This window comes from Perca flavescens, chromosome 24 (genome assembly GCF_004354835.1).
Source record: "Perca flavescens isolate YP-PL-M2 chromosome 24, PFLA_1.0, whole genome shotgun sequence".
In the NCBI taxonomy this organism is placed as follows: Eukaryota; Metazoa; Chordata; class Actinopteri; order Perciformes; family Percidae; genus Perca; species Perca flavescens.
The window spans coordinates 14,911,092-14,925,096 of record NC_041354.1 but is presented as its reverse complement, the minus strand read 5'-3'; the positions used below and the strand labels follow the sequence as shown (position 1 = coordinate 14,925,096).

General features: G+C 42.8%; 20 non-coding genes across 20 annotated transcripts; all 20 read left to right on the top strand.

Moving 5' to 3' along the window:
- The first annotated feature begins 61 nt into the window (after positions 1-61).
- On the top strand, positions 62-144 carry trnal-cag (transfer RNA leucine (anticodon CAG)). The gene has a single exon. It is a non-coding gene; the product is annotated as a tRNA-Leu (tRNA).
- A 415-nt stretch (positions 145-559) lies between these two features.
- Positions 560-631, top strand: trnaq-cug (transfer RNA glutamine (anticodon CUG)). The gene has a single exon. It is a non-coding gene; the product is annotated as a tRNA-Gln (tRNA).
- A 668-nt stretch (positions 632-1,299) lies between these two features.
- On the top strand, positions 1,300-1,382 carry trnal-cag (transfer RNA leucine (anticodon CAG)). Its single transcript has one exon. It is a non-coding gene; the product is annotated as a tRNA-Leu (tRNA).
- Positions 1,383-1,797: 415 nt separating this feature from the next.
- trnaq-cug (transfer RNA glutamine (anticodon CUG)) lies at positions 1,798-1,869 on the top strand. The gene has a single exon. It is a non-coding gene; the product is annotated as a tRNA-Gln (tRNA).
- Positions 1,870-2,529: 660 nt separating this feature from the next.
- trnal-cag (transfer RNA leucine (anticodon CAG)) lies at positions 2,530-2,612 on the top strand. Its single transcript has one exon. It is a non-coding gene; the product is annotated as a tRNA-Leu (tRNA).
- Positions 2,613-3,751: 1,139 nt separating this feature from the next.
- On the top strand, positions 3,752-3,834 carry trnal-cag (transfer RNA leucine (anticodon CAG)). Its single transcript has one exon. It is a non-coding gene; the product is annotated as a tRNA-Leu (tRNA).
- A 415-nt stretch (positions 3,835-4,249) lies between these two features.
- Positions 4,250-4,321, top strand: trnaq-cug (transfer RNA glutamine (anticodon CUG)). Its single transcript has one exon. It is a non-coding gene; the product is annotated as a tRNA-Gln (tRNA).
- Positions 4,322-4,990: 669 nt separating this feature from the next.
- On the top strand, positions 4,991-5,073 carry trnal-cag (transfer RNA leucine (anticodon CAG)). Its single transcript has one exon. It is a non-coding gene; the product is annotated as a tRNA-Leu (tRNA).
- Positions 5,074-5,488: 415 nt separating this feature from the next.
- On the top strand, positions 5,489-5,560 carry trnaq-cug (transfer RNA glutamine (anticodon CUG)). The gene has a single exon. It is a non-coding gene; the product is annotated as a tRNA-Gln (tRNA).
- A 1,161-nt stretch (positions 5,561-6,721) lies between these two features.
- Positions 6,722-6,793, top strand: trnaq-cug (transfer RNA glutamine (anticodon CUG)). The gene has a single exon. It is a non-coding gene; the product is annotated as a tRNA-Gln (tRNA).
- A 1,161-nt stretch (positions 6,794-7,954) lies between these two features.
- trnaq-cug (transfer RNA glutamine (anticodon CUG)) lies at positions 7,955-8,026 on the top strand. Its single transcript has one exon. It is a non-coding gene; the product is annotated as a tRNA-Gln (tRNA).
- A 667-nt stretch (positions 8,027-8,693) lies between these two features.
- trnal-cag (transfer RNA leucine (anticodon CAG)) lies at positions 8,694-8,776 on the top strand. The gene has a single exon. It is a non-coding gene; the product is annotated as a tRNA-Leu (tRNA).
- Positions 8,777-9,191: 415 nt separating this feature from the next.
- On the top strand, positions 9,192-9,263 carry trnaq-cug (transfer RNA glutamine (anticodon CUG)). The gene has a single exon. It is a non-coding gene; the product is annotated as a tRNA-Gln (tRNA).
- A 669-nt stretch (positions 9,264-9,932) lies between these two features.
- trnal-aag (transfer RNA leucine (anticodon AAG)) lies at positions 9,933-10,015 on the top strand. The gene has a single exon. It is a non-coding gene; the product is annotated as a tRNA-Leu (tRNA).
- Positions 10,016-10,421: 406 nt separating this feature from the next.
- trnaq-uug (transfer RNA glutamine (anticodon UUG)) lies at positions 10,422-10,493 on the top strand. The gene has a single exon. It is a non-coding gene; the product is annotated as a tRNA-Gln (tRNA).
- Positions 10,494-11,145: 652 nt separating this feature from the next.
- Positions 11,146-11,228, top strand: trnal-aag (transfer RNA leucine (anticodon AAG)). Its single transcript has one exon. It is a non-coding gene; the product is annotated as a tRNA-Leu (tRNA).
- A 406-nt stretch (positions 11,229-11,634) lies between these two features.
- On the top strand, positions 11,635-11,706 carry trnaq-uug (transfer RNA glutamine (anticodon UUG)). The gene has a single exon. It is a non-coding gene; the product is annotated as a tRNA-Gln (tRNA).
- A 651-nt stretch (positions 11,707-12,357) lies between these two features.
- Positions 12,358-12,440, top strand: trnal-cag (transfer RNA leucine (anticodon CAG)). Its single transcript has one exon. It is a non-coding gene; the product is annotated as a tRNA-Leu (tRNA).
- A 233-nt stretch (positions 12,441-12,673) lies between these two features.
- trnal-aag (transfer RNA leucine (anticodon AAG)) lies at positions 12,674-12,756 on the top strand. The gene has a single exon. It is a non-coding gene; the product is annotated as a tRNA-Leu (tRNA).
- Positions 12,757-13,162: 406 nt separating this feature from the next.
- Positions 13,163-13,234, top strand: trnaq-uug (transfer RNA glutamine (anticodon UUG)). The gene has a single exon. It is a non-coding gene; the product is annotated as a tRNA-Gln (tRNA).
- Positions 13,235-14,005: the final 771 nt, after the last annotated feature.

Genomic DNA, 14,005 nt, shown 5'->3' with positions numbered 1-14,005 from the left:
CATATTTGATTTGGTGTATTATAATCTTTGTGAAAATTCCTACTGAAAATCTCTTCTTTCAGTCAGGATGGCCGAGCGGTCCAAGGCGCTGCGTTCAGGTCGCAGTCTCCACTGGAGGCGTGGGTTCGAATCCCACTTCTGACAGCAAGTGTTTTCCTTTGGAACTAATGTCGGAAACATGATATTGGGAAAAAAAGAACCTAGCAATTCTTTGTATTTCAGGTCACACGAATATGCGCAAGATACAGAATTGTGAGTACAGCCCCACCTTTTGTGAGCATCTTCATTGGTAACCCATGTAAAGTTAGCATGTGTTTGTACACAGTAGACCTATGTACTGCTGGTTTCATTGTTTGTGGCAAGTCCTTCAAAACCTTTTCTTGACTTGCCTATTCCCACATCCTCTGTGAAGGCTTAGCTTACTAAATTACTAAAGTTAGCCAGTAACTTCTGCTTTTTCATCGTATCTACTTTGTGATTGTTGGGTGCCTTCAATATCATACATGTGGATATGATGTAAGAACCTGGCTAGCAAACACATGTGGTACTTCCACGTTGTGGTTCCATGGTGTAATGGTTAGCACTCTGGACTCTGAATCCAGTGATCTGAGTTCAAATCTCGGTGGAACCTGGATTTAAGCCAGAGTACAGTTGGAAAAAAAATCAACCTTTCCACTTTCCATATCTAGCTTCAAGTCGGTTTACAGGTAAAAAGCCAACGATGGCTTGAGGTGGCTTGCTGACTTAAAAGTGACCAGAAACCGTCTCTGTTGCTGGAAGGTGGCCGCCAAACAAGTCTTCTCGTGTGTTATTGCAGATCAGTCTAATGGGTTCTTATGTCCCTTTGAATACCTAGGTGAGGGTCACATCGGTACCGGCTGGCCACCCGCCCTCTGGGAATCTGGTTCAGATCATAGATGTATTTTTAATGCTTTCACGTGGCTAATTGGTGGACGTTTTGGCCTACTGGGACATTTCTGGACTCAGGTGGACATTGAGGACAGAAACATTGGTGGATCCTGGTTCCCACCACAAGGTTTAGCCTGTATTGCACATTGGGGTACAAAGTCAGTAAGATGCCTTCACATCACACACAGCCTATTGCCATTGTCAAGCACATTGCCACCCGGTTGACTTTCTTCCATGTCTCCATACATGCCCATATATTTTGACTGACAATTGAGAAACCTTCCAATGATAGCTATGATCTGGATGCCTAAGAACTTACTATATCATGACATATTTGATTTAGTGTATTATAATCTTTGTGAAAATTCCTACTGAAAATCTCTTCTTTCAGTCAGGATGACCGAGCGGTCCAAGGCGCTGCGTTCAGGTCGCAGTCTCCACTGGAGGCGTGGGTTCGAATCCCACTTCTGACAGCAAGTGTTTTCCTTTGGAACTAATGTCGGAAACATGATATTGGGAAAAAAAGAACCTAGCAATTCTTTGTATTTCAGGTCACACGAATATGCGCAAGATACAGAATTGTGAGTACAGCCCCACCTTTTGTGAGCATCTTCATTGGTAACCCATGTAAAGTTAGCATGTGTTTGTACACAGTAGACCTATGTACTGCTGGTTTCATTGTTTGTGGCAAGTCCTTCAAAACCTTTTCTTGACTTGCCTATTCCCACATCCTCTGTGAAGGCTTAGCTTACTAAATTACTAAAGTTAGCCAGTAACTTCTGCTTTTTCATCGTATCTACTTTGTGATTGTTGGGTGCCTTCAATATCAAACATGTGGATATGATGTAAGAACCTGGCTAGCAAACACATGTGGTACTTCCACGTTGTGGTTCCATGGTGTAATGGTTAGCACTCTGGACTCTGAATCCAGTGATCCGAGTTCAAATCTCGGTGGAACCTGGTTTTAAGCCAGAGTACAGTTGAAAAAAAATCAACCTTTCCATATCTAGCTTAAAGTAGGTTTACAGGTAAAAAGCCAACGATGGCTTGAGGTGGCTTGCTGACTTAAAAGTGACCAGAAACCGTCTCTGTTGCTGGAAGGTGGCCGCCAAACAAGTCTTCTCGTGTGTTATTGCAGATCAGTCTAATGGGTTCTTATGTCCCTTTGAATACCTAGGTGAGGGTCACATCGGTACCAGCTGGCCACCCGCCCTCTGGGAATCTAGTTCACATCATAGATGTATTTTTAATGCTTTCACGTGGCTAATTGGTGGACGTTTTGGCCTACTGGGACATTTCTGGACTCAGGTGGACATTGAGGACAGAAACATTGGTGGATCCTGGTTCCCACCACAAGGTTTAGCCTGTATTGCACATTGGGGTACAAAGTCAGTAAGATGCCTTCACATCACACACAGCCTATTGCCATTGTCAAGCACATTGCCACCCGGTTGACTTTCTTCCATGTCTCCATACATGCCCATATATTTTGACTGACAATTGAGAAACCTTCCAATGATAGCTATGATCTGGATGCCTAAGAACTTACTATATCATGACATATTTGATTTAGTGTATTATAATCTTTGTGAAAATTCCTACTGAAAATCTCTTCTTTCAGTCAGGATGGCCGAGCGGTCCAAGGCGCTGTGTTCAGGTCGCAGTCTCCACTGGAGGCGTGGGTTTGAATCCCACTTCTGACAGCAAGTGTTTTCCTTTGGAACTAATGTCGGAAACATGATATTGGGAAAAAAGAACCTAGCAATTCTTTGTATTTCAGGTCACACGAATATGCGCAAGATACAGAATTGTGAGTACAGCCCCACCTTTTGTGAGCATCTTCATTGTTAACCCATGTAAAGTTAGCATGTGTTTGTACACAGTAGACCTATCTACTGCTGGTTTCATTGTTTGTGGCAAGTCCTTCAAAACCTTTTCTTGACTTGCCTATTCCCACATCCTCTGTGAAGGCTTAGCTTACTAAATTACTAAAGTTAGCCAGTAACTTCTGCTTTTTCATCGTATCTACTTTGTGATTGTTGGGTGCCTTCAATATCATACATGTGGATATGATGTAAGAACCTGCCTAGCAAACCCATGTGGTACTTCCATGTTGTGGTTCCATGGTGTAATGGTTAGCACTCTGTGATCCGAGTTCAAATCTCGGTGGAGCCTGGTTTTAAGCCAGAGTACAGTTGAAAAAAAATCAACCTTTCCACTTTCCATATCTAGCTTCAAGTCGGTTTACAGGTAAAAAGCCAACGATGGCTTGAGGTGGCTTGCTGACTTAAAAGTGACCAGAAACCGTCTCTGTTGCTGGAAGGTGGCCGCCAAACAAGTCTTCTCGTGTGTTATTGCAGATCAGTCTAATGGGTTCTTATGTCCCTTTGAATACCTAGGTGAGGGTCACATCGGTACCGGCTGGCCAACCGCCCTCTGGGAATCTGGTTCACATCATAGATGTATTTTTAATGCTTTCACGTGGCTAATTGGTGGACGTTTTGGCCTACTGGGACATTTCTGGACTCAGGTGGACATTGAGGACAGAAACATTGGTGGATCCTGGTTCCCACCACAAGGTTTAGCCTGTATTGCACATTGGGGTACAAAGTCAGTAAGATGCCTTCACATCACACACAGCCTATTGCCATTGTCAAGCACATTGCCACCCGGTTGACTTTCTTCCATGTCTCCATACATGCCCATATATTTTGACTGACAATTGAGAAACCTTCCAATGATAGCTATGATCTGGATGCCTAAGAACTTACTATATCATGACATATTTGATTTAGTGTATTATAATCTTTGTGAAAATTCCTACTGAAAATCTCTTCTTTCAGTCAGGATGGCCGAGCGGTCCAAGGCGCTGTGTTCAGGTCGCAGTCTCCACTGGAGGCGTGGGTTTGAATCCCACTTCTGACAGCAATTGTTTTCCTTTGGAACTAATGTCGGAAACATGATATTGGGAAAAAAAGAACTTAGCAATTTTTTGTATTTCAGGTCACACGAATATGCGCAAGATACATAATTGTGAGTACAGCCCCACCTTTTGTGAGCATCTTCATTGTTAACCCATGTAAAGTTAGCATGTGTTTGTACACAGTAGACCTATCTACTGCTGGTTTCATTGTTTGTGGCAAGTCCTTCAAAACCTTTTCTTGACTTGCCTATTCCCACATCCTCTGTGAAGGCTTAGCTTACTAAATTACTAAAGTTAGCCAGTAACTTCTGCTTTTTCATCGTATCTACTTTGTGATTGTTGGGTGCCTTCAATATCATACATGTGGATATGATGTAAGAACCTGCCTAGCAAACCCATGTGGTACTTCCATGTTGTGGTTCCATGGTGTAATGGTTAGCACTCTGGACTCTGAATCCAGTGATCCGAGTTCAAATCTCGGTGGAACCTGGTTTTTAAGCCAGAGTACAGTTGGAAAAAAAATCAACCTTTCCACTTTCCATATCTAGCTTCAAGTCGGTTTACAGGTAAAAAGCCAACGATGGCTTGAGGTGGCTTGCTGACTTAAAAGTGACCAGAAACCGTCTCTGTTGCTGGAAGGTGGCCGCCAAACAAGTCTTCTCGTGTGTTATTGCAGATCAGTCTAATGGGTTCTTATGTCCCTTTGAATACCTAGGTGAGGGTCACATCGGTACCGGCTGGCCAACCGCCCTCTGGGAATCTGGTTCACATCATAGATGTATTTTTAATGCTTTCACGTGGCTAATTGGTGGACGTTTTGGCCTACTGGGACATTTCTGGACTCAGGTGGACATTGAGGACAGAAACATTGGTGGATCCTGGTTCCCACCACAAGGTTTAGCCTGTATTGCACATTGGGGTACAAAGTCAGTAAGATGCCTTCACATCACACACAGCCTATTGCCATTGTCAAGCACATTGCCACACGGTTGACTTTCTTCCATGTCTCCATACATGCCCATATATTTTGACTGACAATTGAGAAACCTTCCAATGATAGCTATGATCTGGATGCCTAAGAACTTACTATATCATGACATATTTGATTTAGTGTATTATAATCTTTGTGAAAATTCCTACTGAAAATCTTTTCTTTCAGTCAGGATGGCCGAGCGGTCCAAGGCGCTGCGTTCAGGTCGCAGTCTCCACTGGAGGCGTGGGTTCGAATCCCACTTCTGACAGCAAGTGTTTTCCTTTGGAACTAATGTCGGAAACATGATATTGGGAAAAAAAGAACCTAGCAATTCTTTGTGTTTCAGGTCACACGAATATGCGCAAGATACAGAATTGTGAGTACAGCCCCAACTTTTGTGAGCATCTTCATTGTTAACCCATGTAAAGTTAGCATGTGTTTGTACACAGTAGACCTATCTACTGCTGGTTTCATTGTTTGTGGCAAGTCCTTCAAAACCTTTTCTTGACTTGCCTATACCCACATCCTCTGTGAAGGCTTAGCTTACTAAATTACTAAAGTTAGCAAGTAACTTCTGCTTTTTCATCGTATCTACTTTGTGATTGTTGGGTGCCTTCAATATCATACATGTGGATATGATGTAAGAACCTGCCTAGCAAACACATGTGGTACTTCCATGTTGTGGTTCCATGGTGTAATGGTTAGCACTCTGGACTCTGAATCCAGTTATCCGAGTTCAAATCTCGGTGGAACCTGGTTTTAAGCCAGAGTACAGTTGAAAAAAAATCAACCTTTCCATATCTAGCTTAAGGTAGGTTTACAGGTAAAAAGCCAACGATGGCTTGAGGTGGCTTGCTGACTTAAAAGTGACCAGAAACTGTCTCTGTTGCTGGAAGGTGGTTGCCAAACAAGTCTTCTCGTGTGTTATTGCAGATCAGTCTAATGGGTTCTTATGTCCCTTTGAATACCTAGGTGAGGGTCACATCGGTACCGGCTGGCCACCCGCCCTCTGGGAATCTAGTTCACATCATAGATGTATTTTTAATGCTTTCACGTGGCTAATTGGTGGACGTTTTGGCCTACTGGGACATTTCTGGACTCAGGTGGACATTGAGGACAGAAACATTGGTGCATCCTGGTTCCCACCACAAGGTTTAGCCTGTATTGCACATTGGGGTACAAAGTCAGTAAGATGCCTTCACATCACACACAGCCTATTGCCATTGTCAAGCACATTGCCACCCGGTTGACTTTCTTCCATGTCTCCATACATGCCCATATATTTTGACTGACAATTGAGAAACCTTCCAATGATAGCTATGATCTGGATGCCTAAGAACTTACTATATCATGACATATTTGATTTAGTGTATTATAATCTTTGTGAAAATTCCTACTGAAAATCTTTTCTTTCAGTCAGGATGGACCGAGCGGTCCAAGGCGCCATGCGTTCAGGTCGCAGTCTCCACTGGAGGCGTGGGTTCGAATCCCACTTCTGACAGCAAGTGTTTTCCTTTGGAACTAATGTCGGAAACATGATATTGGGAAAAAAAGAACCTAGCAATTCTTTGTATTTCAGGTCACACGAATATGCGCAAGATACAGAATTGTGAGTACAGCCCCACCTTTTGTGAGCATCTTCATTGTTAACCCATGTAAAGTTAGCATGTGTTTGTACACAGTAGACCTATCTACTGCTGGTTTCATTGTTTGTGGCAAGTCCTTCAAAACCTTTTCTTGACTTGCCTATTCCCACATCCTCTGTGAAGGCTTAGCTTACTAAATTACTAAAGTTAGCAAGTAACTTCTGCTTTTTCATCGTATCTACTTTGTGATTGTTGGGTGCCTTCAATATCATACATGTGGATATGATGTAAGAACCTGCCTAGCAAACCCATGTGGTACTTCCATGTTGTGGTTCCATGGTGTAATGGTTAGCACTCTGGACTCTGAATCCAGTGATCTGAGTTCAAATCTCGGTGGAACCTGGTTTTAAGCCAGAGTACAGTTGAAAAAAAATCAACCTTTCCATATCTATCTAGGTTAAAGTCGGTTTACAGGTAAAAAGCCAACGATGGCTTGAGGTGGCTTGCTGACTTAAAAGTGACCAGAAACTGTCTCTGTTGCTGGAAGGTGGTTGCCAAACAAGTCTTCTCGTGTGTTATTGCAGATCAGTCTAATGGGTTCTTATGTCCCTTTGAATACCTAGGTGAGGGTCACATCGGTACCGGCTGGCCACCCGCCCTCTGGGAATCTAGTTCACATCATAGATGTATTTTTAATGCTTTCACGTGGCTAATTGGTGGACGTTTTGGCCTACTGGGACATTTCTGGACTCAGGTGGACATTGAGGACAGAAACATTGGTGCATCCTGGTTCCCACCACAAGGTTTAGCCTGTATTGCACATTGGGGTACAAAGTCAGTAAGATGCCTTCATCATCACACACAGCCTATTGCCATTGTCAAGCACATTGCCACCCGGTTGACTTTCTTCCATGTCTCCATACATGCCCATATATTTTGACTGACAATTGAGAAACCTTCCAATGATAGCTATGATCTGGATGCCTAAGAACTTACTATATCATGACATATTTGATTTAGTGTATTATAATCTTTGTGAAAATTCCTACTGAAAATCTTTTCTTTCAGTCAGGATGGCCGAGCGGTCCAAGGTGCTGCGTTCAGGTCGCAGTCTCCACTGGGCGTGGGTTGAATCCCACTTCTGACAGCAAGTGTTTTCCTTTGGAACTAATGTCGGAAACATGATATTGGGAAAAAAAAAGAACCTAGCAATTCTTTGTATTTCAGGTCACACGAATATCATAAGATACAGAATTGTGAGTACAGCCCCACCTTTTGTGAGCATCTTCATTGTTAACCCATGTAAAGTTAGCATGTGTTTGTACACAGTAGACCTATCTACTGCTGGTTTCATTGTTTGTGGCAAGTCCTTCAAAACCTTTTCTTGACTTGCCTATTCCCACATCCTCTGTGAAGGCTTTGCTTACTAAATTACTAAAGTTAGCCAGTAACTTCTGCTTTTTCATCGTATCTACTTTGTGATTGTTGGGTGCCTTCAATATCATACATGTGGATATGATGTAAGAACCTGCCTAGCAAACCCATGTGGTACTTCCATGTTGTGGTTCCATGGTGTAATGGTTAGCACTCTGGACTCTGAATCCAGTGATCTGAGTTCAAATCTCGGTGGAACCTGGTTTTAAGCCAGAGCACAGTTGAAAAAAAATCAACCTTTCCACTTTCCATATCTAGGTTAAAGTCGGTTTACAGGTAAAAAGCCAACGATGGCTTGAGGTGGCTTGCTGACTTAAAAGTGACCAGAAACTGTCTCTGTTGCTGGAAGGTGGTTGCCAAACAAGTCTTCTCGTGTGTTATTGCAGATCAGTCTAATGGGTTCTTATGTCCCTTTGAATACCTAGGTGAGGGTCACATCGGTACCGGCTGGCCACCCGCCCTCTGGGAATCTAGTTCACATCATAGATGTATTTTTAATGCTTTCACGTGGCTAATTGGTGGACGTTTTGGCCTACTGGGACATTTCTGGACTCAGGTGGACATTGAGGACAGAAACATTGGTGCATCCTGGTTCCCACCACAAGGTTTAGCCTGTATTGCACATTGGGGTACAAAGTCAGTAAGATGCCTTCACATCACACACAGCCTATTGCCATTGTCAAGCACATTGCCACCCGGTTGACTTTCTTCCATGTCTCCATACATGCCCATATATTTTGACTGACAATTGAGAAACCTTCCAATGATAGCTATGATCTGGATGCCTAAGAACTTACTATATCATGACATATTTGATTTAGTGTATTATAATCTTTGTGAAAATTCCTACTGAAAATCTTTTCTTTCAGTCAGGATGGCCGAGCGGTCCAAGGTGCTGCGTTCAGGTCGCAGTCTCCACTGGAGGCGTGGGTTCGAATCCCACTTCTGACAGCAAGTGTTTTCCTTTGGAACTAATGTCGGAAACATGATATTGGGAAAAAAAGAACCTAGCAATTCTTTGTATTTCAGGTCACACGAATATGCGCAAGATACAGAATTGTGAGTACAGCCCCACCTTTTGTGAGCATCTTCATTGTTAACCCATGTAAAGTTAGCATGTGTTTGTACACAGTAGACCTATCTACTGCTGGTTTCATTGTTTGTGGCAAGTCCTTCAAAACCTTTTCTTGACTTGCCTATTCCCACATCCTCTGTGAAGGCTTAGCTTACTAAATTACTAAAGTTAGCCAGTAACTTCTGCTTTTTCATCGTATCTACTTTGTGATTGTTGGGTGCCTTCAATATCATACATGTGGATATGATGTAAGAACCTGCCTAGCAAACCCATGTGGTACTTCCATGTTGTGGTTCCATGGTGTAATGGTTAGCACTCTGGACTCTGAATCCAGTGATCCGAGTTCAAATCTCGGTGGAACCTGGTTTTTAAGCCAGAGTACAGTTGGAAAAAAAATCAACCTTTCCACTTTCCATATCTAGCTTCAAGTCGGTTTACAGGTAAAAAGCCAACGATGGCTTGAGGTGGCTTTCTGACTTAAAAGTGACCAGAAACTGTCTCTGTTGCTGGAAGGTTGCCGCCAAAAAAGTCTTCTCGTGTGTTATTGCGGATCAGCCTAATGGGTTCTTATGTCCCTTTGAATACCTAGGTGAGGGTCACATCGGTACCGGCTGGCCACCCGCCCTCTGGGAATCTAGTTCACATCATAGATGTATTTGTAATGCTTTCACGTGGCTAATTGGTGGACGTTTTGGCCTACTGGGACATTTCTGGACTCAGGTGGACATTGAGGACAGAAACATTGGTGGATCCTGGTTCCCACCACAAGGTTTAGCCTGTATTGCACATTGGGGTACAAAGTCAGTAAGATGCCTTCACATCACACACAGCCTATTGCCATTGTCAAGCACATTGCCACCCGGTTGACTTTCTTCCATGTCTCCATACATGCCCATATATTTTGACTGACAATTGAGAAACCTTCCAATGATAGCTATGATCTGGATGCCTAAGAACTTACTATATCATGACATATTTGATTTAGTGTATTATAATCTTTGTGAAAATTCCTACTGAAAATCTCTTCTTTCAGTCAGGATGGCCGAGCGGTCCAAGGCGCTGCGTTAAGGTCACAGTCTCCACTGGAGGCGTGGGTTCGAGTCCCACTTCTGACAGCAAGTGTTTTCCTTTAGAACTAATGTCTGAAACATGATATTGGGAAAAAAAGAACTTAGCAATTCTTTGTATTTTAGGTCACACGAATATGCGCTAGATACGGAATTGTGAGTACAGCCCAACCTTTTGTGACCATCTTCATTGTCAGCCCATGTAAAGTTAGCATGTGTTTGTACTCAGTAGACCTATCTACTGCTGGTTTCATTGTTTGTGGCAAGTCCTTCAAAACCTTTTCTTGAATTGCCTTTTCCCACATCCTCTTAGCTTACTAAATCACTAAAGTTAGCCAGTAATTTCTGCTTTTTTATCGTATCTACTTTGTGATTGTTGGGTGCCTTCAATATCGTACATGTGGATATGATGTAAGAACTTGCCTAGCAAACTCATGTGGTACCTCCATGTTGTGGTTCCATGGTGTAATGGTTAGCACTCTGGACTTTGAATCCAGTGATCCGAGTTCAAATCTCGGTGGAACCTGGTTTTAAGCCAGAATACAGGTGAAAATAAACAACCTTTCCATATCTAACTTAAAGTAGATTTACAGGTAAAAAGCCAACGATGGCTTGAGGTGACTTGCTGACTTAACAGTGACCAAAAATTGTCTCTGTTGCTGGAAGGTGGCCGCCCAACAAATCTTCTAGTGTTCAATCGCGTATCAGTCTAATGGGTTGCTATGTCCCTTTGAGGTGAGGGTCACATCGGTAACGGCTGGCCACACGACCTCTAGGAATCTGGTTCAGATCATAGATGTATTTTTCATGCTTTCACGTGTCTAATTGGTGGATGTTTTGGCCTACTGGGACATTTCTGGACTCAGGTGGACATTGAGGACAGAAACATTGGTGGATCTTGATTCCCACCACAGGGTTTAGCCTGTATTGCACATTGGGGTACAAAGTCAGTAAGATGACTTCACATCCCACACAGCACATTGCCATTGTCAAGCACATTGCCACCCTGGTGACTTTCTTCCATGTCTCCATACATGCCCATATATTTGGACAGACAATTGAGAAACCTTCCCTTGATAGCTATGACCTGGATGCCTAAGAACTTACTATATCATGACATATTTGATTTAGTGTATTATAATTTTTGTGACAATTCCTAGTGAAAAATCTTTCATTCAGTCAGGATGGCCGAGCGGTCCAAGGCACTGCGTTAAGGTCGCAGTCTCCACTGGAGGCGTGGGTTCAAATCCCACTTCTGACAGCAAGTGTTTTCCTTTAGAACTAATGTCTGAAACATGATATTGGGAAAAAAAGAACTTAGCAATTCTTTGTATTTTAGGTCACACGAATATGAGCTAGATACGGAATTGTGAGTACAGCCCAACCTTTTGTGACCATCTTCATTGTCAGCCCATGTAAAGTTAGCATGTGTTTGTACTCAGTAGACCTATCTACTGCTGGTTTCATTGTTTGTGGCAAGTCCTTCAAAACCTTTTCTTGACTTGCCTTTTCCCACATCCTCTTAGCTTACTAAATTACTAAAGTTAGCCAGTAATTTCGGCTTTTTTATCGTATCTACTTTGTGATTGTTGGGTGCCTTCAATATCATACATGTGGATATGATGTAAGAACTTGCCTAGCAAACTCATGTGGTACCTTCATGTTGTGGTTCCATGGTGTAATGGTTAGCACTCTGGACTTTGAATCCAGTGATCTGAGTTCGAATCTCGGTGGAACCTGGTTTTAAGCCAGAATACTGGTGAAAATAAACAACCTTTCCATATCTAACTTAAAGTAGATTTACAGGTAAAAAGCCAACGATGGCTTGCGGTGACTTGCTGACTTAACAGTGACCAAAAATTGTCTCTGTTGCTGGAAGGTGGCCGCCCAACAAATCTTCTAGTGTTCAATCGCGTATCAATCTAATGCGTTGCTATGTCCCTTGAGGTGAGGGTCACATCGGTAACGGCTGGCCACACGACCTCTAGGAATCTGGTTCAGATCATAGATGTATTTTTCATGCTTTCACGTGTCTAATTGGTGGATGTTTTGGCCTACTGGGACATTTCTGGACTCAGGTGGACATTGAGGACAGAAACATTGGTGGATCTTGATTCCCACCACAGGGTTTAGCCTGTATTGCACATTGGGGTACAAAGTCAGTAAGATGACTTCACATCCCACACAGCACATTGCCATTGTCAAGCACATTGCCACCCTGCTGACTTTTTTCCATGTCTCCATACATGCCCATATATTTGGACAGACAATTGAGAAACCTTCCCTTGATAGCTATGACCTGGATGCCTAAGAACTTACTATATCATGACATATTTGATTTAGTGTATTATAATTTTTGTGACAATTCTTAGTGAAAGATTGGTCATTCAGTCAGGATGGCCGAGCGATCCAAGGCGCTGCGTTCAGGTCGCAGTCTCCACTGGAGGCGTGGGTTCAAATCCCACTTCTGACAGCAAGTGTTTTCCTTTAGAACTAATGTCTGAAACATGATATTGGGAAAAAAAGAATTCCTAGTGAAAGAAAAAAAGAATTCCTATTGAAAGATTGGTCATTCAGTCAGGATGGCCGAGCGGTCCAAGGCGCTGCATTAGTTCCTTTAGAACTAATGTCTGAAACATGATATTGGGAAAAAAAGAATTCCTAGTGAAAGAAAAAAAGAATTCCTAGTGAAAGATTGGTCATTCAGTCAGGATGGCCGAGCGGTCCAAGGCGCTGCGTTAAGGTCGCAGTCTCCACTGGAGGCGTGGGTTCAAATCCCACTTCTGACAGCAAGTGTTTTCCTTTAGAACTAATGTCTGAAACATGATATTGGGAAAAAAAGAACTTAGCAATTCTTTGTATTTTAGGTCACACGAATATGAGCTAGATACGGAATTGTGAGTACAGCCCAACCTTTTGTGACCATCTTCATTGTCAGCCCATGTAAAGTTAGCATGTGTTTGTACTCAGTAGACCTATCTACTGCTGGTTTCATTGTTTGTGGCAAGTCCTTCAAAACCTTTTCTAGAATTGCCTTTTCCCACATCCTCTTAGCTTACTAAATCACTAAAGTTAGCCAGTAATTTCTGCTTTTTTATCGTATCTACTTTGTGATTGTTGGGTGCCTTCAATATCGTACATGTGGATATGATGTAAGAACTTGCCTAGCAAACTCATGTGGTACCTTCATGTTGTGGCTCCATGGTGTAATGGTTAGCACTCTGGACTTTGAATCCAGTGATCCGAGTTCAAATCTCGGTGGAACCTGGTTTTAAGCCAGAATACAGGTGAAAATAAACAACCTTTCCATATCTAACTTAAAGTAGATTTACAGGTAAAAAGCCAACGATGGCTTGCGGTGACTTGCTGACTTAACAGTGACCAAAAATTGTCTCTGTTGCTGGAAGGTGGCGCCCAACAAATCTTCTAGTGTTCAATCGGCGTATCAATCTAATGCGTTGCTATGTCCCTTGAGGTGAGGGTCACGCCGGTAGCGGCTGGCCACAAGACCTCTAGGAATCTGGTTCAGATCATAGATGTATTTTTTCATGCTTTCACGTGTCTAATTGGTGGATGTTTTGGCCTACTGGGACATTTCTGGACTCAGGTGGACATTGAGGACAGAAACATTGGTGGATCTTGATTCCCACCACAGGGTTTAGCCTGTATTTGCACATTGGGGTACAAAGTCAGTAAGATGACTTCACATCCCACATTGCACATTGCCATTGTCAAGCACATTGCCACCCTGCTGACTTTCTTCCATGTCTCCACATGCCCATATATTTGGACAGACAATTGAGAAACCTTCCCTTGATAGCTATGACCTGGATGCCTAAGAACTTACTATATCATGACATATTTGATTTAGTGTATTATAATTTTGTGACAATTCTTAGTGAAAGATTGGTCATTCAGTCAGGATGGCGGCGATCCAAGGCGCTGCGTTCAGGTCGCAGTCTCCACTGGGGCGTGGGTTCAATCCCACTTCTGACAGCAAGTGTTTTCCTTTAGAACTAATGTCTGAAACATGATATT